This window comes from Natator depressus, chromosome 13 (genome assembly GCF_965152275.1).
Source record: "Natator depressus isolate rNatDep1 chromosome 13, rNatDep2.hap1, whole genome shotgun sequence".
In the NCBI taxonomy this organism is placed as follows: Eukaryota; Metazoa; Chordata; order Testudines; family Cheloniidae; genus Natator; species Natator depressus.
The window spans coordinates 21,903,469-21,928,282 of record NC_134246.1 but is presented as its reverse complement, the minus strand read 5'-3'; positions in this window follow the sequence as shown (position 1 = coordinate 21,928,282).

Genomic DNA, 24,814 nt, shown 5'->3' with positions numbered 1-24,814 from the left:
ACTTGTTGACAAGAATACTGTGGGAGACCGTGTCAAAAGCTTTGCTAAAGTCAAGTAACAACACGTCCACTGCTTTCCCATCATCCACAGAGCCAGTTATCTTGTCATAGAAGGCAATTAGATTAGTCAGGCATGACTTGCCCTTGGTGAATCCATGCTGACTGTTCCTGATCACTTTCCTCTCCTCTAAGTGCTTCAGAATTGATTCCTTGAGGACCTGCTCCATGATTTTTCCAGGGACTGAGGTGAGGCTGACTGGCCTGTAGTTCCCAAGATCCTCCTTCTTCCCTTTTTTAAGGATGGGCACTACATTAGCCTTTTTCCAGTCGTCCGGGACTTCCCCCGATCGCCATGAGTTTTCAAAGATAATGGCCAATGGCTCTGCAATCACATCCGCCAACTCCTTTAGCACTCTCGGATGCAGCACATCCGGCCCCATGGACTTGTGCTCGTCCAGCTTTTCTAAATAGTCCCGAACCACTTATTTCTCCACAGAGGGCTGGTCACCTCCTCCCCATGCTGTGCTGCCCAGTGCAGTAGTCTGGGAGCTGACCTTGATCATGAAGACAGAGGCAAAAAAAGGATTGAGTACATTAGCTTTTTCCACATCCTCTGTCACTAGGTTGCCTCCCTCATTCAGTAAGGGGCCCACACTTTCCTTGACTTTCTTCTTGTTGCTAACATACCTGAAGAAACCCTTCTTGTTACTCTTAACATCTCTTTCTAGCTGCAATTCCAGGTTTGATTTGGCCTTCCTGATTTCACTCCTGCATGCCTGAGCAATATATTTATACTCTTCCCTGGTCATTTGTCCAATCTTCCACTTCTTGTAAGCTTCTTTTCTGTGTTTAATATCAGCAAGGATTTCACTGTTAAGCCTGCCATATTTACTATTCTTTCTACACATCGGGATGGTTTGTCCCTGTAACCTCAATAAGGATTCTTTAAAATACAGCCAGCTCTCCTGGGCTCCTTTCCCCCTCATGCTATTCTCCCAGGGGATCCTGCCCATCAGTTCCCTGAGGGAGTCAAAGTCTGCTTTTCTGAAGTCCAGGGTCCGTATTCTGCTGCTCTCCTTTCTTCCCTGTGTCAGGATCAGGAACTAGACCATCTCATGGTCACTGCCTCCCAGATTCCCATCCACTTTTGCTTCCCTACTAATTCTTCCTGGTTTGTGAGCAGCAGGTCAAGAAGAGCTCTGCCCCTAGTTGGTTCCTCCAGTACTTGCACCAGGAAATTGTCCCCTACACTTTCCAAAAACTTCCTGGATTGTCTGTGCACCGCTGTATTGCTCTCCCAGCAGATATCAGGGTGATTGAAGTCTCCCGTGAGAACCAGGGCCTGCGATCTAGTACCTTCTGTGAGTTGCCGGAAGAAAGCCTCGTCCACCTCATACCCCTGGTCCGGTGGTCTATTGCAGACTCCCCCACGACATCACCCTTGTTGCTCACACTTCTAAACTTAATCCAGAGACTCTCAGGTTTTTCTGCAGTTTCATACTTGAGCTCTGAGCAGTCATACTGCTTCCTTACATACAATGCAACTCCCCCACCTTTTCTGCCCTGCCTGTCCTTCCTGAACAGTTTATATCCATCCATGACAGTACTCCAGTCATGTGAGTTATCCCACCATCTTATTCCGATCACATCATAATTCCTTGACTGTGCCAGGACTTTCAGTTCTCCCTGCTTGTTTCCCAGGCTTCTTGTATTTGTGTATAGGCACTTGAGATAACTCGCTGATCATCCCTCTTTCTCAGTATGAGGCAGGAGCCCTCCCCTCTCGCATGCTCCTGCTTGGTCTTCCTCCCGGTATCCCACTTCCCCATTTACCTCAGGCCTTTGGTCTCCTTCCCCCGGTGAACCTAGTTTAAAGGCATATGTGATTAGAGCAGCTGACTCCTGGAGTCTATTCTTGATTACACCATTAACTCACTGTTTGAACTTGAGCTAGTTACAGCCACTCTGTGCCTCAGTTTACCTATCTGTAAAATATGGACACTTTCCACATTGCACAGTGCTATAAAGGAATTAATGTGCATAGAATGCTTTGAGATTAGGATAAGAGGCTATGTAACAAAGTACTGTTAGTATTATAAAACAGTATTCTGAGGTTGCCTTCTCTCTCTCGTTTAGAACAAGCTGCCATCTACACAACACACACAAGGAAGACAGAGGGAGTGATTTCTATTGTTATTTATATTTTTAAATATATGGGAACTTGTCAGATGCTATGGTGATAGGACTGTATAACTGTATAGACAGAAACACATTTAGGATCCTTAAACTCTGAGCGCCAGATACTCCACTGTTGTAAATCAGCATAGTGCTATTGACTTCCATGAAGCTAGGCCAATATACATTGGATCTGGGGATGTGTCCCTTTACCACACAAGGATCACCTTTGACATCTGCCAAAGTGTTTCTTTTCTGGCATTCTTTGTTCCCTGTCAATGGCTTCCAGTTCCAGTTTGCTTGGCTTATCAATGAAATCAATATTTCTCAAGCTGGTATGTGGAAATCAAGCTTTTTTGTTTTTGCTTTATCCATAGTCCTCAACAGAAGAGATACTTGGAATCAGAGCTTAGCAGACAATTTTATTGCAGATGCATGAGGCTCCACAGAATCCTGCTTGATCTTCAGCAGGTATACTGGACAGAGTCGAGAAAATGCACTTGTGTCAGTAAATATGACTCGGGAGTCACGGGGAAGAGATCAATACACTAACAATGGACCATTTTTACAGTCACTCTAATCCATAGTTTCGGCAACAAACACTAGTGGGTGCAACTCTTTCCTGTAAGGTCGCTGGCTGCAGCTGAACTGACCAGCCCAAATACTATTAGCTTGCAGAAATACTGTGGACAGCAATATTTACGATGATTAGCCTGACAGACTGAGTAATTGCCTTGCAGTTAAAATGCTAAAAGCAATGGTACTGGATTTTCAACAGAAGTATTTCACCAGAACTTCCTTAAAAAAAAAAAAAAGTGAGAAATCCTCCCTAAGCTTTGTTCTAAGACCTGGAAAGTGGAGTGTGTGACTGAGAGTATGAAAAGTACAGTAGCACAGTTAGGTACAATTAATAAAGCAATTTGTTTTCACCAAGTCCCTGCCCTGCAAACCCTTATGCACATGCTTATCTTTGCAAATATGAGTAGTCCCATTCAAATCAATGGGGCTACTCACATGCAAAAAGTGAAGCCTATGTGTAATTTCGAAGCTCAGGGCCTGAGGCTGTAAATGGATCTTTCTCCTTGTTTAGCGAATAAATATTTACAGGGGGCCAGATTCTGATCCTTTTGCTTCCACTGTGTGGGACCTTCCTCTACAAGTAGGCCCACAGAAATCAATGGGACTACTCACGGAGTAAGGTACTACTCAACGTGTGCAAGAGGATCACAGTTGGCCCTGAATATTTACTATTAATATACATTTAAATGTAAAAAGAAAGCAATATAATTTGCTGAAGGTTTGAATTTGAATAATCTCCCTTATCTTCTACTCAATCTTTACTGATTTTTTTGGCTTACCATTGGGCTTTCTAGGGTGACCAGACAGCAAATGTGAAAAATCGGCACAGGGGGTGGGGGGCAATAGGAGCCTATGTAAGAAAAAGACCCCAAAATCAGGACTGTCCCTATAAAATCAGGACATCTGGTCACCCTAGGGCTTTCCAACCACAAATCAAACAGGAAATGTGGTCTGGTTACTAATTTCAACATTAAAGCATGTCTCATTTCCAGCACTTACTAAAAGTATTTCCACGGTGGTATAAAGCAAATGCATTATCAAAGAGTTCATCACACTATCTTACAGACATTAAAGTTATTGGAAAAAATGCTTTGTAAGATGCATCTTGCACAGGGGTTCTCAGACTTTTGTACTGGTGACCCCTTTCACACAGCAAGCCTCTGAGTGCGACCCCCCTTATACATTAAAAACACCTTTTAATATATTTAACACCATTATAAATGCTGGAGGCAAAGCGGGGTTTGGGGTGGAGGCTGACTGCTCACAACCCCCCATGTAATAACCTCGTGACCCCCTGAGGGGTCCCAACCCCCAGTTTGAGAACCCCTGATTCTTGTATGATTCAATCAGAATTCTGCTCTATGCTATAGATCAATATCTACTTGTGAGTTACTAGTGTGTCTTTGTTGTATACAAACATAGGGTGAGCTTCAATTTAAAAAAATAATCCATCAGGTTTCTACACCAGCTCGAAAAAATTAAATATTTTGATCTTCTGTGATTCGGAGAGTCCAGATCAAGTGTTGATTGAACTGGGTTCATACTAAGGAAAAGAATAATCAGATTTTCAGCAAATGCACATGCACAAAAATGTGCATAGAATTGTGTACCTAATTTTCATGCTCATATACTTCGACTTCATATGCAGTTGTCATAACTGCACATACAAGTAGTCAAATATAGAATCGGCCATTTCTGCACTGATTAGGCATATGATGGCTCATGCATTCTTGCACGACCATTGTCCTGAATATATCTAATTTTAAATGTCCAGATTGCATGAATAATAAATGCCATGGTTCTTATCCTGGTATATTTTCAGTGCAATGCACAGGAATTTACCACACACTCTGGCTAGTGGGAAACTGCAGCCAAACTGCAACCCATCATATTACATTGGAAATGTGCCTCTGAGGAGTGCTTCTTTTTCATAAAGGAATTTCCTTTACTGATGGTTTATGGAGCCCTCTATTGTGCTTTGCCATAGCTAGCCCCTTCTTTCAGCTGCTGGAATGGCCTAGTTGTAATAACAACACAGGTAATAAAAGTCTTATCTAACATCTGTGACAAGCATTGGCTTTTGTGCACTCATATACACCAGAGCCATCATGCAGCTCACTTTAAAAAAGGAGATGCAAATGGTAATTAATATATTAACTTTCAGGGAGCGGTGAGTAAATGGGCCTAGAGCCCGGGATGCTTTAATCTCCTCTCCCATTGTTATTTGTGCTAGGACAGCAGCTACAGGATCCAACCAAGATCAGGGCTCCATTATGCTGGCACCTGTACATACACATAGTTAGAGAGAGTTCCTGCACAGCAGAGCTTATCATCTAAATAGACATAACAGACAAGAGATGGGAGAGGACATAGGGAAGTGAAGTGACGTGTGCAAACTCGGTAGCAGAGTCAGGAGTAGAACCCAGGAGTAGATCCCAGTCCCATGCCTTAGCTACTAGATACTACTGCCACTCCCAACAAAGAGTTCACACACTAGAGTAGAATAAGCACCTCCATTTGATGGAAGCAGAGAAACTCTTACATATTACCCACAATTCCTTAGAATTAAAAAGGCTGTTTATTTTTTTTAATATTTGCATCCTCCCCCCTTGCCATGTGAAGAAATCACACGCTTGAAAGAGGATAATATGAGCAACAGTTGTCACTGCATTGCTGTGGCCTAAAAAGGATTGGCTTGATTTTTATTTATCAGCGGTGTTTGTTTTTCAATTTCAAACTATGCTATCATCACGATTGCTGCGGCATGCACAAAACAGTGAAAACCCATCACAATTTCAGATATAAATAAAGAAATAAACTTTCCCCGTCCCCAATCCCTGTTTCAACTTCCCTAGGAAGCGTTCTCAGGAAAACCCTGAGTAAATAGATAGGGCTTTCACTGTGTTTTGAAGGCCAATACAATCTGGTTTTGCACATCAGTGGGGAAAGTGAATTGCAGCGCTGGGTGTCCATGACTGGGAAGTGCCTGCATCCATACACACACTTCCAGAGTTTATATCTAGGGCCACACCAAATTCACAGCCATGAAAAATGTGTCACGGCCCATGAAATCTGGTCTTTTGTGTGCTTTTACTCTGTACTATACAAATTTCACAGGGGAGACCAGTGTTTCTCAAACTGGGGGTCCTGACCCAAAAGGGAATTGTAGGGGGGGGGTCACAAGGTTGTTTTAAGGGGGTCACAGTATTGCCCATCTTACTTCTGTGCTGCCTTCAGAGCTGGGAGGCTGAGAGTGGTGGCTGTTGGCTGGGCACCTAGCCAGCAGCGCAGAAGTAAGGGTGGCAATGCCATACCATGCCACCCTTACTTCTGTGTTGCTGCCTTCAGAGCTGGGCGGCCAGAGTGTGGCAGCTGCTGACCAAGGGCAGTGCAGAAGTAAGAGTGAAGGCAGCAGTGTAGAAGTAAGGGTGGCAATACCATACCATGCTATGCCATCCTCACTTCCGTACTGCTGCTGGAGTTGGCTCTGCCTTCAGAGCTGGGATCCCAGCCAGCAGCTGCCGCTCTCCAGCCGCCCAGCTCTGATAGCAGTGCCACCGCCAGCAGCAATGCAGAAGTAAGTGTAGCAGTACCACAACCGCCCCACAGTTTCTTTTTGGGTCAGGACCCCTACAATTACACCACCATGAAATTCAGGCTTAAATATATGAAATAATGAAACGTACGATTTTAAAAATCCTATGACTGTGAAACTGATCAAAATGGACGTGAATTTGGTAGGGCCCTATTTATATCTGTTAGACACAACATAGCAGCTAATCTGGACAGCTGCAAAAATGAAGGAGGACAAAGAGCTGATCTCTAACATAAGCAAGATCCAGGCCATGTACTGTTTTATTCTGGTAGATCCAAATCCAGAGCTTAAATTACAACTGGAAATGTATTGATCGCCAGGCAGCCTTATGAGCCACACAGATGTGACATGCTCCATATGTTTTTACCAGTACCTAAGTGGGCTGCTAAGCACTGCATTAGCTAAACTCTGATGAAAGTGTTAGAGTTGATTGGGAAAAGCATTTTCCACCCCATAAAAAAATTCAAGATTAAAAAAAAAATCATCCCAAAGAGCCAAAACTTTGAAGTGTTTTAAGAAACAAAATTTCCAAACGTTATTTGTTTTAAGTCAATTGAAATGTTTCATTTTGATCAAATTCAAAACATTTCACTTCACTTTCAAACCTCTTATATATATATAAATTAAGTATATTTCAAAACAAAATGTCATTCTGAAACAAAAAATTGAAGCTTTTAGTTCCAAAAATGTTGAAATATTTTTCCCAATTTTTCAATTTTTATTTTAAGTCAAAACCAGATTTCATGACAAATTTCAGTTCTGTCAAAATGGCATTTTCCAACCAAAAAATGTTCCAATGAAAATTTTCTCATCTGTTCTCGTCTTCATGGGTAGTTTCAGTTGGAGTGTATTGAAGTCTGATTTATTTTGTATTTCAGTGCAATATCTTTTCCCAATTCTAGCAGTCTTCTGCCTGAAATACTAAATGGACTCTACTATACATGCAACCCCAAGTATACCATTGGCATTTTCATATCCAAAGGGAATCCCTTGCAATCCCCTATACTAGGCTTTGAATTCCTGCAAGTTATTTACTAATCATAAACTCTATTTTCTTTCTGACTTCCCATGTTTCTTGAATTAGTGAGGCATTGAGAATACTCCTAATTAATTCCAAAAGTGTGGACACAATGGGGGATGGAGAGCCTGAGAAGTCAGACAATGGCCTCCTCTCTGATGTTGAACATGTAGGTTCACCATCAGCTGGAAATAGGTGAGTGCAGATAGGCTATTGCAAGAAATGGATCCAAATGCAATAATCCCCTTCCTCCTTCTAAGGAAACTTGAACCAGACAGTTTGAGATTTTGAAATGTTTGGACAGATTTTTTTTTTAGATTTCTGGACTTGAGATCGTCACTCATATTGGGTAAACTGATGTGAGTCCATTTACAATCAATAGAATTACACTAGTTTATAGCAGCTGAGGATCTGGGCCCTGGTTTCCAATCTGGAAGTACTGAAATACCATGTAAGAGATTGTCCTCTCAGGATTTCTAGCTCAGAACAGAACTGAAGTGCCAAAAAAACCCTCATGGGAATTCCACCCTTTTCCCACTTCAGATGCTTGTATCACCTGTGTAATTTGATGCGAGATTACAAACCTACTGAAATCCCCCCATCAGTTCTTCCATCTCATTTGGAACTGCTGACAAATTATTTTCATTAAACCATCTCACTAGACGCTGAAGTTGCAATTCCACAAATTCTCATTCCACAACAGAAGATATTGAATGATTTGATTCACATTCTTAGCCAGTGGAGCTACACAACCTAACGCAGGCTGAAGGTATGGCCCAAAGAAGTTTTAGCTGCTTAGCATTTAATTTAAACGGAAGACTGTTTTTAAAGGGTCTCTCATCATATCTGGAGAGACAAGAATCTGAAGATTCCCAGACTTACTGTAGGAATATATTCCAAAAAACAACGTTTTGGAACATTCAGTAGTGATTTTGATCCTATCACAAAGAGAGGTAACTTATGCGAGTATTTTCATTCCATTTCACTTTGCTTTAGTAGAGATTTATAATTATTATAAGGAATGATTTTTATAATGCAATTCTGTGTTGTCTGAGTAAAGCTTTATGACCTGCTTTAAAAAAATAAATGCTGCTTTAATTAAAACAAAACCAAACAAAGGAGTACAGTCTTGTACCAACATGTCACTGTCAGCACCCTGCTAACTATCTGAATTGAACTGTGAGTCCCCCTTCCTTAGCTCAAAAGACACCAGTGCCAAAAAACACAATTTATGGTACTTGTAAAGGTACCAGAGGATTATTTTTAATTTGTATGTCAAATTAGAAACTCCTGGTGGTTCTCTAACAGCACCTACTGTCAAAATCAGAGTAATGAACAGCAAACATACACCAGCAAGCACTAGGGTTTTACATGAAGCATAGATGGATATATTAATACATCGGACTCACCTCTTGCCTTACAACAATATTTCTATTGCCTTCAATGAAGTCAATCTTGATTTGCCCCAGTATAAGCAAGATCAGAATTAGGCTCATTAAATTTAGCCTTCAAACTGCCTTCCCTCATGAAGTAAGGTGAGATTTGCTTCTACAATAACGGATGTCACAGAGCTCATCTTCAACCCATGTTCACACTGTTAGCAATTTACTTTATTTGCATTACATGACATGGGAGACCATATTAATTCTATATCACACTGAAGTCTTCGACATTAGCAAATAGAGCCACCATCAAATCCAGAACACAGTCTAACAAACCCACCCAGCCCAGTTTTCTCCATACTTCTCCTCCACAAGGACAAACATATTAAGCTGGCACCTTAACTGTGTTAATTAATATTACTTTACAGGGGTTGTCTAGGTCTTGGGAACCCACGAAGAGTTAAGACCCTGAAGAGTTTGTTTCAAGGTCAACTCTTCTGCACTTAGCAAAATTTATTGATCACCACTTTAAACACTTAGGATATGTTTACACTAGAGCTGGAAGGTGAAAATTCCAATTCCAGGAGACATACCCATGCTAGCTTTGATCAAGTTAGTGTGCTAAAAACAGAAGTGTAGCCATGACCAGCAGGCAGGGCTAGCCAGCCTGTGTACAATCTCATCTGAGACCATAGGTTCGTGCTCGGGGCAGCTAGCTCCTTGTATTGCTCATGCCACCACAGCTAATATTTTTAACATATTAGCTCAATCACAGCTAATACAGGTATGTCTCATTGAGCTGGAAATTACACCTTGCAGCTCTAGTATAGACTTACCTTTAGGGTGAAATCCTGTCTCCACTGAAGTCAAGGGGAGTTTGATTTTGATCTCACTTATACTAATTTTTACACTGGTGTAACCTCAGTTACTTCTGATTTACATCAGAGTGACAGGACTATCAAGTCTTTAAACTGACACATTTTGGAATGAATGTTTGTTTACACTAATAAAGGGGCTTTATTTAGCAGGGTGGAGGGTTGATTAAAGTGGTGCAGAAAGTGGCTGCTCTACTCCTGTCACCACAGGACACACGGATGAAATTCCGGTTTCAGAGTAGTTGTTAGTCTCTCAGGTGCCACAAGTACTCCTTTTCTTGTTACGGATGAAATTGTGATGGATGGTCTAATTCTGGTACCTAGTAAACCATACCGGGCCACCACTAAAGTATGTTACTGAATGTGAACACTGAGGTGTGCTGACTGAACTGTGAAGGGAAGCTTCCGCTCTTTGGCCCCAGTCCCTCAATGTAATATGCTTGTGTGGACTTCTCAAAATCTAGAAAGAGCTCTCTCAGATAAATCAGTAACTGTGGATAAAATGTATTCGTTCTCATTTTTAGCTTCCTCTTAGCACGCTTCTGTTTATGAGACGAGATTTCCATATGTGACCAGCTCCTATTTAAGCATCTATATGTGGGGGGGAGATTTTCAAAAGAGCTCAGCATCTAGTGTACCCAGTCTTTTATGCACCCTGATTGTGGATGCAGACCACTCCTGAGGCATGGACCATCTTTATGTTCTGTGTTTGTACAGCACCTAGCACAATGGAATTCCAGTCATGGACCAGGATCCCTATGTGCTACTGCAATACAAATAAAATAATAAATTTGGCCTATGGTGTTGGCACAAGTCAGGAGGGTTACAAATGATTACACGTAGGCATCTAAAACATCTCTCAAATAGCTTTTTTCTCAGATTTGTGACAAATGCAGAATGCCTAGCATGGTGACACTAAAGCTTTATAGGCACCCATTTGGGACAGTTTCACTCTCTCATCAGAGGGATCTCTCTGTCTGTGCATATGCAATCTCGCAGCACACATCAAATCTGACACAGGAATGTGCCTGGAGTTCTTCTCTCCCATTAGTTTATTAAAACATTTTTTTTTAAAGAAAGACTCCCCTGCTCACAAGAAGTTCATTGTTCAGCACTGCATTTTATGCCAGAAGATGGAACGAGTGTCCAAACCACAAAACATTAACCTAAGGATGCACCGAGTTTCACAGAGCATATTATCAACTTATAATCATCTGAGTGGAGCCCCGCACTACTGTTTGGAAAAAAACGACAATCCATGCTCAGTAATGGTGCGCTGTGTTAAATTCATATTAGAAAATACTTTGTTGTTTCAGTTTTTATAGAAATGTACATAGTTTATCAAAAAACAATGGACCTGATCCTCCGCTGGTGTAAATGGATGTAGCTCCAAAAGCTGCAGTGAAGCTATGGTGATTTACACCAGCGGAGCGTCTGTCCTAATCCACCCAGCTATATTAGGTGGTTGATAAATGACTAGACATTTCCTGTTTGTGTTCACCAGAAATAAAATAAATACTATCTGCAGCTGATCAACTTTGAACTCACCTGGATCCAGGGCAAGTGTAGCTAGGTGGTGAATTTTGGCTCTGCATGGGTTGTATGAACTCTTGGGCTACTCTTTAGGCACCACTGTTGTAAAACTTTTCAGGTGATTTTGGGGCCAAGAAAGAGGGAAGAGGAGGATGGTGAAAACAGCTCTCATCTGTTCCTGCCTGTATGGAAATAAAGGTGACCTGGCAAATGCATTAGCCTTCAGAAGGCATGCACTGAAAAGGGAATGCACAGACCCTATATAAAGACAAAGTAGGTGAGGGAATATCTTTTATTGGACCAACTTCTGCTAGTAAAATGACAAGCTTTCAAGCTACACAGAGTTCTTCAGGTCTTGGAAAGTTCTCAGTGTCACAGCTAAACACAAGGTGGAACAGAGCGTTCAGTATAAAAAGTTAACACATTCTAAAGGACCATTCAAGATGAAGTGGCTTGTTAACACCCCTGCAGTCATAAGACAAAAAAGGGGAGGTTAGTGGGTTACAGATTGTTGTAATAAGCCATAAATCCAGCATCTTGATTAAGACCATGATTTTTTTAGTGTCTAGCAAAGTTATAAATTTAAGCTCCCAGGCTAGTCTTTTGAAGGTGTTGTGCAGGTTTCCTTTGAGGACAGGGACTGAGAGGTCAGATATGGAGTGATGGTTTTGTGAAAAGTGTTTGCCCACGGGGGATATGGTCTTTTTGTTGTTTTTCATTTTTCTGTGATTCATTCGAGAGCGTAGCAATTGTCTGGTTTCACACACACAGTTATTGGGGCATTTAGTGCACTGGATGAGGCACACCACAGGCAATGCAGGGATGTAGTTTAAAATCAGTGTCTATATTGATTTGTCCTGATGTCTATCCAGAAGCCATTTTCCTATAAATATCAAAATTAATCTTGGCTTGACTTTCCATAGTGCAGCGTAACCCAGCCATTGAAATTAATGGAAGCTACAGTTGTCAGCAGTAGAGCTGGTTGAGAAAGTGGTGAGCAGAAAAGAAGTGAACTTTTTTGTGAATTTTTTTGTTGAAGATTTGAAATTGAACCAAAAACTGCAAACGGTTGAAGTTTCTAACTCTGAAAAATCTCTACCAGCCCAACAAAGCCCCTCTGAAAATCAGGATATGAAATCATCACTAGATCTATTCATCCACATTTGGAAAGAGATAAAGAAGGATAGGGAACTTCATTTTTTCTGTTCAATCCAAATGAACCCAAAACATCTCCCTATTATCCCCTTGGATTAATCCAGCCCCAGGTATCAAAGAAATTCCCCCACAAGGTTCAATGCATCTGTATGTAATGAAATACAATGGAAAACAACTGCTAATACAAGGAGACTTCAGTATTGCCTGAACAACTTTTCCTGTATAAGCGAAGCAGACTACTAATATGACATGATGGGACATTACTAATGCAACAGAGTGAAGCTAATGCAAACAAAATACATTGGAGTGCCTAGTTGAACTGAATAGAGAATTTGCTTTTCTGGCACTTAAGCCTTGGAAATCCGAGCAAATTCTGCAGAAATAAATCTTATACAATAGATACTATACTAAATGGGTCAAAACCATCGGCTGTGCTGTGAACATTGTGGGAGATTTTCAACAGACACAAATGGATTTAGGCACCTAACTCCCATTGATTTTCAATGGGAGTTGGGCACCTAACTGTTCTTGGTGCATTAGAAAAATCTTCTCCTCTGTAAATAATAAATGATGATAATCTGCCCTGACAATATCTAAGTATATGTAGCTGTCAGTTATGGCTCTGATCCTGCATCAATAAAGTCAATAGGAGCTTTGCCTCTGCTTCAACTCAAGCATCAAGCCCTCTATGCTAATAAGAAGCTTATCTTTGAGGAGTGGCTGCATATCACTACCACTTTAAAATCAGAATTGATTTTAGCTGCCTACTCTCCCCTCCTTTTTAATGCTGATGTATTTTGCTGAGACCTGTTGGGTTTGCCCAAAGTCAAAAATCCTATTCCTAGTTTCCCGCCTAGGGTAATATCACCAAAGGCAAAGATTCTGATTATACTGTGGTGCCTTTTCACTACTGTGGCTGTCTATTAAACTAAACACTCATGTGCTCTCCCACAACCTCCAGGGTCTGTGTACTGCAGCGAGAACTGCTTTGCAGCCAGTAGCAACTAGTCACAATTTGTTATTAAAACCGTAGCTCCCCGCTGCTCACTGCTGACTAGCAGGAGGCTGGAGTCTATTCAAGAACTGCAGAGGGAGCAGAATCCCAGAATATTCCCAAACACACCTTTTAATGAAGGCATCTGGCATTCAGGATATTGTTATTCATTTAGTAATTGGCAACAGCACACACGTTGACAGGATAGCATACTGTGCGTCTGCCTGGAAAATTTTGGTTTTGCTCGGTTTTTCTGGGCGATGAGCATGCACCTAAAGCAAAACTACATGGCAAGTACAAAGTAACATGCACAGATTCTCTTAAATATAATTCATCAGGCAATGAGAGTAGCTTATTTTCCATTATTATTTAATAGAAAATTACGGTAGCACCTAGGAGCCCCAGTCATATATCAGGACCCCACTGTGCTAGGCACTGTACAAACACAGAACCAAGAGATGATTCCTGCCCCAAGGAGTTAACAATCTAATATGCACTGTGATGTGTACCATGTTCTTTTTTGATCAGTCGATGGGTAAATGTTTTACAATAGAAACAGAATGACAGTCCCTTTTCTGAAAAGCTTGAACCTAGATGTAGACCTAACTCTTAAGTCCCGTTAGTGCTGCTACAGTATAAAGGCAACTGGGGATTCTCCCAGATCATCTGTCCCCACCCTTTTGGCATAGTGGATGTGTCAGACAGGAGGAAGCAGTATGTGTTCTGGTTAATTGAGAGATTCCCGTGGGGTCTAGAATCAGGGGAATGAAGAGGTAACAGAGCCAACTCCCTTACCAGCTGTATCAAGCACAAGTTCAGTATCTCGAAGGATCTAGCCCATGCTATATTAAGAGGGGTGACCATGCAAGGGGAGTGAATGGGGGAGGAAGGAAAGGGTTAGACTTAAACTTACAAGAGTGTTCCTGAAGTGTTTAGGGATATTGCAGTACAATACCTTACTTTAGAACCAAAGGTGTCAAAGTGGGACTGTGTCCTAAATATTCCTCTAGGTTGAATTAGTCAATTTGATTTGTAATTGTCCAGTAAAAATAAATATCAGGTGATATGCATGTATTTCATCAGGCAATAAGGCACCAGGGCCGCATTTGAACAGACAGAAGTAAGACCATCTGAAATATTTAGAATTCACAGATATACCTTGCAAATGTTCAAATTAAGTTTGTTGAGGGGAGGGTTAGATCAGTAATGGAAAGTTAAAAAACTGTTCAGGGCTTCCTGAAAAAATGCCAACCATTAATGAAGAAAGGAGATACTTAATAGCTTCAACAAATTTTTTCCACTTCTTCTGTGAACATGTTAAGTGGTTGTTTTCACAGAGACAACTAGGAACTATTCATCCAGACAGACAGAGACACGTGGGTCAAATTCTTACTGAGGGTTTGTCGACACAGGAAAATATTCCAGTTATACAAGTAAAGTTAAACTACTATAGTTTAACTACTACTATTATTGTTATAACTCCCCATGTGAACACTTACTTTTGGGGGGGGGGGTAGGGGCGGAAGGTGGGGATTTAGTTTAAACTACTTTCAAAGCGACATAAGCCAAACCAGAATGAGGCCGTTTTGACACTATGGGCATTACAGTGTCACAACTACAGTGTTGACACTTCCTAAAGTGATGGAAGGAGGATTCCTTCTGTCAACCTAGCTGCATCTAAGGGCTTTGGTCAGAACAGCTACATCACTCAAGGGGTGTGATGTAGCTATGCCAACCAGAATTTTAAGAGTAGACCAGGCCTAAGCGCTAACATGGACAATTATACTGGTATTACTATAGTGGCTTAAATTCATACCTTACCCTATAACTTTCCCATGTAGAAAACCCCTCAGTAAATCCAGTGAAAACAACAGCCCAGCTCATGGGGGTAGTAGGGGGGAGATAAGCAAGAAGTGTCTCTGTGTGTTGGGAGAATGGAAAAAGAGTCCTGAACAAAAAAGTTTGTCGATGTTACCAAAAAAGAAAAGATGAAAGTTTTCCCTTGCTGCAATTTTTCCTAAATTTTCCCAGTGGCTGAAATTCTGCTTCTCTCTACACGCAGGTTTAATTTTCAGACATAGCCATCCAAGCTGTGCACCTGAGTTCGTCGTTTGGGTGTTCAAATCAGCACTTACATATACTCATTTTTGCCAAATACCTAGGTTAGATGTCTAAATACTGATTTGAAAATCCAGATAATAATTTGTCCTTGTAATTTGGGGGCTCAGTCTTTAAAAAGGCAGGTCTCTGAAAACACACACACACACCCAGAAGTGGTGATATTTTGTCCCACATTCATGTTTGAAATACAAATACTTGCAAAGAAAATGCAGCGTTTTTACAGAGCTCCAGATTTTCATCCTCTGTACGAACTACAATTCCCCTTCATCATCCTACTTAGACATCTGGTTTTGTGACTCGGATACTCTGGCTCACAGCATCTGGTCTGAGAAATGTGTTCTCTCCTTGGAGTCCCAGGAACACCGGCAAAAATCTTCAAGAAACCATTTATCAGAAGACTGAAATCTGCTCAGTGAAATTTGTAACGAAAACCCCCCTCTCAGCCACACAACTGCCCCAGCCCCACTTCAACAAAGCAGTTGTTAACAAATTGGTTAATTGCCAATGCTCTGCTGATGCTTGCTATTATAAACTAGGGATAGTCAAAGCAGTTCATGTACAATTGGAAATTACCCGAGTTGTTGGTAGAAATTCAAATCATACTTGTTTTGATGTTTAAAAATGTAGTTAACTGTGTATCATTTATTTGCGTGCATTGCTGCACGTCTGGGTTTCCAGAGGTGGCTGACCAAGTGAGAAGGATGGTCTTATGGATAAGACACCAGCTAGGACGCAAGAGAGCTGAGTTCAATTCCTGGCTTTCTCAGAGACTTCCTGTGTGACCATGGCATCTTCATCTCTCTGTTTCTCACATTCCCTAGCTGAGGAATCAAAATAAGCTCCTTCTCCCACCTTTTGTCTGTCTTGTCTATTTAGATTATAAACTGTTTGGGGCAGGATCTCTTACTATATGATTGTACAGCACCAGGTACAATGAAGCATCAGTCTCAGATGAGGCCTGTAGACACTGTCATAATAAAACCCTGCCACCCCCACCTCCACTAATATCTGAAAGTGCAAAAATATCACATGAAAGACAATTCTTCCAGTATTTCTGGCCCAAACTGAATCAGGAAACATCAGAAATCTTGTGAAACCGCTTGTTCTCTTGAGATTACCAGTTGAATTTTGCGGCTTTTTGATAGTTTGGATAAAGTCAAATGTTTGGGGAAAACTGGAAACCTCCAAACTTTGAGGTTTGTCCATCGACATAAACCATGTTCTGCAGCTTTTGAAAACAACTTTTTTTTTTTTAATACTCACTTTAGCAACTTGAGCCCAGCTGCAGCAGCTGAGCTGGAAAAACATGTGTGCCACAGACCACTTTTTACCTATCAGACGGCAGGATCCTCTTGGTTTGGGTCACCAGTCCTTCATAAGCAGGCACAACCACCTTTTCAGATGACCTCTCTTTTTCTGCATGAGCAGATCCTGCATTTATATAAGCAATTTGGCATTTTTACTTCAAAGTCTGCTACCTTGTAACCAACTCCCCGCCTTGAACACAAACCAATACTCATGCAAATTTTAGACACACACACATCCGAAAATTTGGAATGCAGTGTCAGCAAACAGAAAACCTCACCAGCACTTCCCAAAGATGACAGTAAGAAAACAGTTCAGAGACTGACCACAAATGTGATGTTTTAAATGGTATACAGATATCTTTACTGCAATGATTGTAAAGTATATTTGGAATAATAGTGTGTGATGCCCTGAGCTGAGAAGTCCTAGGACCCCTGAATTTGATGTTCCTTAAGAGGAGTCTGAAGGTAAATGAGAAAAATAACATTTGACTTAATTAAGAGGACTAATTCAACTTCATGAACAGAAGAGAGCCATTTCAGACTGATTACTCTGATGCATCCCCACACACCCCAGAGAGCGAAAGAACGATGTCAGGTTACAAACATCACACCATCTAACCTCGGATAAAATGTGCCATATGAAATTTCAAGGGATTCTCTTTGGGGAAGTTGGAGGGGGAGGGCTTATAATGGGAATATAACTTCAGTCTTAACCATGGAGTGACTTCTTCCACTCCATAGCAATAATTTGCATGTACAGAGCATTTTCCATGTAATGGTCTCGAGGCATTATACAGACATTAGTGAATTAGGCCCCACAACACCACTGTGATGCAGGGGTCTATTATCCACGTTTTATAAATGAATAAACAAGCACAAAGAGGCGGAGTGACTTATTCAGGGTGATAGAATGAGTTGCATTAAGGAGAGTCGAACCTGACTCCCACTCCACTGCTGTAATCACTACACCCCCACCCCTCTTCTTAACGCTGATTGGCTCTTCCAGTGCTGGGAATAAATGGATTATTTTGTTTTCTGCCTGACCACTGCTATTTCTTTCTCTTTTATTTTTAATCGTTTCATGCTTTTGTTTTAATTAATTCCAAGTATTTCCCCCATTTTAGTTCCTAGCAATAACATTATTAAATGTTACGTCGTCTTCCATTTTTATTTCCATCTTTCACTAAATAAAAAAATAAATAAATAAATGAAATGCATCCAGATGAGAGAGATTTCCTCTTCTAAGCTACTCTCCCAGCATCATAATTTCCTTCATTAAGTAATTGAAGCTCTCCCAACACACAGCGTCATCAACTCTACTGGGGACTCTCTTGTACGCTGGCTTTCAAATTTGCTCAGACTGGGGATAACTTCATTCAGTGGGACTCTTGCATATACCTCTTTTTAGCCTCCCAGGCCCAAACCTACAGCTTCCCTGCATCACCTGTAGTACTGTGTTTAATAAGATGTAACGTAAGACAATGGTAAAGAAACAAGATGAAAACAAACTCATTTAAATGAGATGAATGCAGCTCTCTATCTTGGGATTTTGTACTGTCCTCAATCATTGTCATATCGAAGTGCCTTCCATGCAATTGCAGCTGATCGATTATAGCTAGAGCTGTGGAGGAACTGGAATTTCCATCCCATGAGAAATTCTGCATTTCCAGTATGCCTGTGCACCCGATTTCCACAGGAAGTTTTGACAAAACTGACACGTTCCCAGAGGAGCACTGCTTTTGTCAAATCAGCATTTTCTAATGGGAAACTATTCTGTCCGAAAAATTTTAACTAGCTCTAGTTATAACCTCCCAATTTTGTATCCATGCCCTTTATTCCCTCTTCCTAGGTGAAGGACTTTACATTTAGTGGTAACAAATCTCCCCTTCAGCCTCCTCTGCTGTAATCTGTCTAAGTCACGTTTCCCATCTGTGTCCTGTGTGCTTGCTACTGCTTTAGTGTTGGTTTCATCAGGAAGTGTGATCATAGTTGATTTCATAGTGAACCCCTGACAAACAAAGATCAGAAGCCCCCAGGCAGGGTGCCCAGAGCTGCTTTGGTTTGGGTGTTTTTGATTCAGTATAGTTGGTCAAAAAAGCTCGTAGAATTTTTGAGGGTCCCCAGACTAGACTACAAATAGTTAGAAGGACCAATGCTAAAAGACTCTCAGAAGCAGTTCCATGGACCAGCTGGAAAAGCTCTTGGCCCAGCTGTGGGTTTTGGACCATAGTTTGAGTATCATTGATCAAATACTTGTTAGTTGTTGCAAACTACACTAGTTCTTGTCCTCTTTGCCATCAAATCTGCATTGCAAACAGGAATAAACCATGCCTCTTGTATACCATGTAGTTGTAGCTGGAGTTGATTCTGGTAATGGGACTGGTGAAAAATTCTCTCTTGAAACTGTTTCAGTGGAAAATTGGGTTTTTGACAAGTGATTTTTTTTTAGGAAAAGTGTCTGCTTTCTATGAAAAATTTCAATGTTTCACTGAAAGCCCCAAAAGTTAAATTTCAGGAGTTTTTTTAAAATGAAAAGTTGACATTCTTTGTGGAACCCCCGCCACCCAATTTTATCACCAGCTCTCTCTGGCAAAGCCATGATTTCACTAGCTCATGAGAGAGGAGCTCACTCTAAGCTTGATCCTGCTTTCACTGAAGTCAATGGGGCAAAACTCTCCTCGACTTCAGTGGATGCTGGATTAGGCCCTGGTGGTACATTTTATTCATGATTTTCATTTCATTTGCACAATGAACATACTTTCAGCCTTCCAGACCAAATTTTCCAATGGATTTCTACCTGGCCTCTCTTTACACCTGCAGTTTCACACATGTGATTGTTCACAAATGCAAGCTTCCTCACTGCAGTTTGCACATGCAAATGTATTTTTTCCCCACATGTGAATGACTGTGAGTGCAACATTAGAGGTAGGCTTTGAAAATGTGTCTCACAGCATCTCTGCATCCATGTTCCATAACTACTCCTCCAACATTTCAGTTGGAAAACAATCTAATCTTTCTGGGCCCTGTTCATTCAGGTCTGAACTAGAAGAAGTCTTAACTGAGCTCAGCAAAGACCCCATCAAATCTACCATCAGGTGCAGATTGTGGCAGTACCAGGCATCCACAACATCTCTTCTGGGTGAGGGCTAGTCAGTGCAGCTCCAAAAGAAGGCTAGTTTGGCTGAGTAGGGCAGGGGGGAGGTAAAGCTCCCTGTGCCCTGAAAGAAACCCTGTGGGAGAGAGGGTGTGGACACCATGTGGTTACAGCAATCTCTCTTGCCACAGGGAACTACAATTTTTACCTCCCTGCACCAGTGGAGGTAAATCTGGCCAGGTGCCTAGTGCTAGCCTGGGGGCAGAGACACAGACTCTTCAGGCACTGCAAGACCTATCTACCCCAGAATGAATTAACTAGAATGTCGAGGTTTGGAGAGAACCTGAAAGCTCTGCATTACCACGCAGTCAGTGAGAGCTCATGCAGTGGGGGCCAGCTTCACGTTACTGTGTAAGTGTGGGGAAGTTGGCTACATTAATTGCTACATGCAAACATACACACAAGTGATGAGCAAAGGGCGTTCAAAAATCAAAAGACCAACAAATCATAATAGTCTTTTTTTAAAAAAGCTCAATTTGGGAAGCAATCTCACTATTGGGCGGGGAGGTTGACTCAGGATTTTTTAACATGGCAGCATGGATCTCGTGGATATTTGCTTTCCTCCTGGGATATACATGCCCTCCCTTACCAGGGATTTTCTGAGAACTGAGACCCAAGGCTTTAGCATACGGTGCCTGAGGCTTAACACCTAGCCTCATTTCTTGGGGAACAAAGTTTCTTGCCTCTAACTGAGGTTTCCCTCTTACCCAACAGGACCCACTCCTTATCCTACAGTCACATTATTCCTGTTCCTCCTTTTAACAGCCCATGTTTCTGCAGCACTAGCAGCAGCCTGAAGGTGAGGGAAAGATCCAGGCCTCCTGAGGAGAAATAATTCTCACCAAATCGGTTAGCAGAGTGCAAGGCATCAGCAGGAAATCACTCCTTTCTTGTCCCTTTCAGGGTCCTGTGCCTACAGGTTTGCAGCCTGCTCCACATGGCCTGTCTCTTGTACGCTAAGCATTTCTAAGGTTTGCCGCCCAGCCTGGAACAGTTCTGCTCATTAGCGGCATGCAGACTTACAGCCACTGGACTAGAGGAATTTCACCATCGATCTGGAGAAGCATTTGAGAGAATGGGAGTAACAGGGCAATAAAGATTGCAATAGATCATCAGACTCGGCCTCTGGCCTGTATAGATCAGAGCTGCGTTAAGATCATTACAGCCTGTCTGAGACTGATATGAACTGAGTAATCTAGCACTAGGAAGTGGGGGAGCGGCTGATAAACAAAAACAACCCCCCACCCTCAAGAAAATCTCCTCTACCAGCCAAGACAAATGCCTTTGAATTTCCATTCTGCTGTAAGCCACTCCAAATGAACTGCACACACTCATTACATCAGACTATCCCCCACCCTGCCTCCCACTCCTCAAATTAGTCAGTTCTATTGATGGTAGAGAAAAATAATAATGGAAAGTGGCTAAAAGGGGGAAGCATTTTCCAGCCTAAGGACCTGATTCAGCAAAGTGCTTGAGTGTGTGCCTAACTAAACACGAGGAGTGCCACTGACTTCAGTCGGATTCTTTGCGTTTAAAGACGGGCAGGTGCTCAATTACCTTGGGTGTAAATAAATAAGGGCAATGAAATGCTCTCTTTGGGCTCAGCCCTGTAAGCTGGTGAGCGATGCACTTGAGCATACGCTTAACTTAAAGCTTATTAATAGTCTCATTGGATTTAATGAGACGCTTAGGCACCTGACGTAAATCACGTGCTTTACTGGATCAGAAGCAGCATGCTCAGTCCCTTTCAGGATTGAGCCCAGAGCTTCAGATGAACTGCTGGAGAAAGTGAGCCACGTGCTGCACTCAGGCCAATGGAACAAATAATGGATCAGATCCCCGCTGGATATAAATCAGTGTTGCTGCACTGAAGTTAGTGGAGTGGCACCAATTTACACCGGCTGACAATCTGGCCCAATAGGTATTGAAGTCCAACTCACAGATGCTTTTCCCAGTGCAATCCTCTGCCCCCTCCGACCCCTCACACCACCACTGAGCATCAAGATGATCAGAAGCTTTTCCCTCTGCATTCACGGTTATCCCTTGATGTGATATGGGCATCCAACGACACAGTGCTAATAGCCAATCATGCACAGTGACCACTACGGTGGACTGATCACAGGGTGCATCTTTTTTTGCTTTGAACAAGTGCGAATGGCAAAGAAATTAGCCAGAATCGTGACCTGTTCGTGATTAATTCAGAGATGGAAGAAACGGGCTGAATCTGCCGAGTAGTTACTTTATTCATTATGACAGGTTTCAGAGTAACAGCCGTGTTAGTCTGTATTCGCAAAAAGAAAAGGAGTACTTGTGGCACCTTAGAGACTAACCAATTTATTTGAGCATAAGCTTTCGTGAGCTACAGCTCACTTCATCGGATGCATACTGTGGAAAGTGTAGAAGATCTTTTTATACACACAAAGCATGAAAAAATACCTCCCCCCACCCCACTCTCCTGCTGGTAATAGCTTATCTAAAGTGATCACTCTCCTTACAATGCGTATGATAATCAAGTTGGGCCATTTCCAGCACAAATCCAGGTTTTCTCACCCTCCGCCCCCCCCCACACAAACTCACTCTCCTGCTGGTAATAGCCCATCCAAAGTGACCACTCTCTTTACAATGTGTATGATAATCAAGGTGGGCCATTTCCAGCACAAATCCAGGGGGTGTCTTCTGCAGTTTCCACAGTATGCATCCGATGAAGTGAGCTGTAGCTCACGAAAGCTTATGCTCAAATAAATTGGTTAGTCTCTAAGGTGCCACAAGTACTCCTTTTCTTTTATTCATTATGAATAATATGACCAGCCCTATAAGAGCTTTCATTTGAGTCAACCCTCCCCAAAACTCAGCCATTATCTGCCTTTTGGCTTGCCGACACCGAAGGGGCTGTGCCTGGTGCTTTTAGTATGCCGCCCGCTTAAGAAGCTACTGATGATGTATTGAGCCAGGAGTGCTGAGCTACTGAAGTACCTTGTTATCAGCAAGCGAGGGCTTCTAGTCAGACTTGAGAAGCCTTAATCCTCCTAAATGGAGTGAAACCTCCCTGCAGATAAAAGACTTGTCTGGCTTGTTCTGAAGGGAGCCGTTGGCATGTCTGCTCCCTCGCCTCCTTCTCCCTTACACATGGCCCTGCGGGAGGAGTGAAAGGGAAGATCAAAGGGGGCAGCGGTGTAGCCTCCTCCTTCCAGTAGCATAAAGGCTAGAAGCGTCATTACCAGGGAGTAGCGCTGTTAGAGGTAAACTGCAAGATCTCTGGCTGATAGAAGAATTGAGGCTATGCCACTGTGTAGGAGAGAGCTAGGCTTGGGAGGGAAGCTAGGTTCTTCCTCCTCCCCAGGCAAGTTAGAAACCAAGCTTGTCCCTGGGACACCCTCACTTTTCTAACTCACTTGGAAGCATTTAGGAGTGGATACTGGATTTCACCATGGGCAAACCATGGACTGGATTTCCCACTCAGTTGGGTCTGAAAGTCTCTCTCTCTCCACCTGGTAGGGAACAGCAAGTTTGTGCCACCTCCTTTAAGGTTTTGGCTGGCTATGTTTTTCACTTTTGCTTCCTAGGTTTACAGCAGGATTGTCAAAGCAAAATGACACTCCGGAGAACTTGCATAAAGTTTCTGGAGTGGGAGCAGACCACAATGGTTCTGCATTTACTCTCCTGGGCAATCGCTGGCTGGCAGTATGACAGGGACCCTGCTAATCATCAGCATTTCTCAGCTACAGAGTTTTGGGAAACAGCCCTACTGATAAATTTTGATATTTGTTTAAAATGTGGCACTTTATATAACATAAGTGGCAAGGCATTATCTGTCTGCTCACCCGACTGCCTGCCTCCAATTTAATGGGTGGATGAAGAGCCAGAAAGGATCAGTTAAGCTATTTGGGTATGGTTTAAAAATACAAAAAATTAAACAAATAAGGATCCCACATTTGTGCCTAGATTGTGCATTTAATGCACAAGTCCCCCTTAGAAAAGGTGCAGAGCTAGTGACAGTGCCCACTGGCAGGCACAATTTGCTCAGAAACGCTGAGCAATTGTGGCCAGACTGACTGCTGCTCCACTCCTTTACAGGGTGAATCATGTATTTGCCCCATGAAAGACAAACTCTGCTGGCTTCTGTGGAGCAGGACAGAGGGTGCGGACGTCTCTGCTCCCTTTGGGTAGCTAGCATCACTGTTGGCACCAGCTTGGACCCATCCTTGCACTTCATGGACACAAGGTCAGGGACCATGCAAGGGCACAAGGGGATCTGGGAAAGGATCCTTGCACCCTCTCATCTGTCTCAGACACCCAGCTGTAGTCAGACGAAGTCCGGCCCATACTGGGCAAAAATTCATAATCTCCTCATTAGCACTTTGATTAATACAGTGGCCTGACTATTCTTTATCCACCTAGATATGTAGGAGATATTAAGTGCTATTTCTGATCCCTCTTATCAGGTTGGGGAGCTCCATACAGGGAATTTCCATCAAGCAGGCAACTGGTTATTAATAATAAATAAACCCTTACATGTATAGAGCACCTTTCATTGAAAGGTAATAGACCCCAAGCTGTTTCACAGACATTGCTCCAACTCCATCCTTGGCATCATTTTCTTATAGTGAGAGAAGTTACCCAAGGGATACATTTGGCCCAGCATAGTACACAACAGTGTACTTTATCCATCACCGAAATGCAGCCATCTCAGGGGTTGAATAAGAGTTACATTTTGCCAGTGCCAGCAACTAATAGTAACTAAGAATTGCTTTACACATTTTTATGAAGATTTACACTTATTTAACACTTGCGGACAAAAAGATGCCTGCATGTCCCTATTGGCTCTACATCTATAACTTAGTTCATATCCAGGTCACATTTTTATTAAAACATTCTGGTATGGCCAACCTTTTAGCCTTACCCAAGGAGAATATTTGCTTTCTGATCC